Below are 334 nucleotides of genomic sequence, written 5' to 3'. Positions count from 1 at the left end.
GTGGGGCTGGCGGGGCGGGCGGCGGCGGGCGGCGGCGGGGTCGGCGCCGGCTGGGAGCTCTCCGCGGAGGCGGCAGCGGGGGATGGCCGCGGCGGGGGGCGCGCTTCCGACCCGGGGGGCGCTGCGGCGGGGGAAGAAGGCTCGGTCAGCGGCCAACGGGGCTCTCCCGGGTGAGGGGCGGCGGGGAGGGCCGGGCCCCTCCGCGCTCACCTGCCGGGAGGAGCCCGCAGCAGCCCCTCCATCCTTCCCTCCCTCCCTCCTTTCCGGGCATCCCCGGAGTTTCTCCGTCGGGAGGGGTCGGGGGGAGCTGCAAGATTCCCCGGCCGGCAGCGTA

The sequence above is a fragment of the Centrocercus urophasianus genome, unplaced genomic scaffold, assembly GCF_019232065.1.
Source record: "Centrocercus urophasianus isolate 14NV4802_14NV808 unplaced genomic scaffold, USGS_Curo_1.0 seq_11, whole genome shotgun sequence".
In the NCBI taxonomy this organism is placed as follows: Eukaryota; Metazoa; Chordata; class Aves; order Galliformes; family Phasianidae; genus Centrocercus; species Centrocercus urophasianus.
This window is presented reverse-complemented; position numbering follows the sequence as displayed.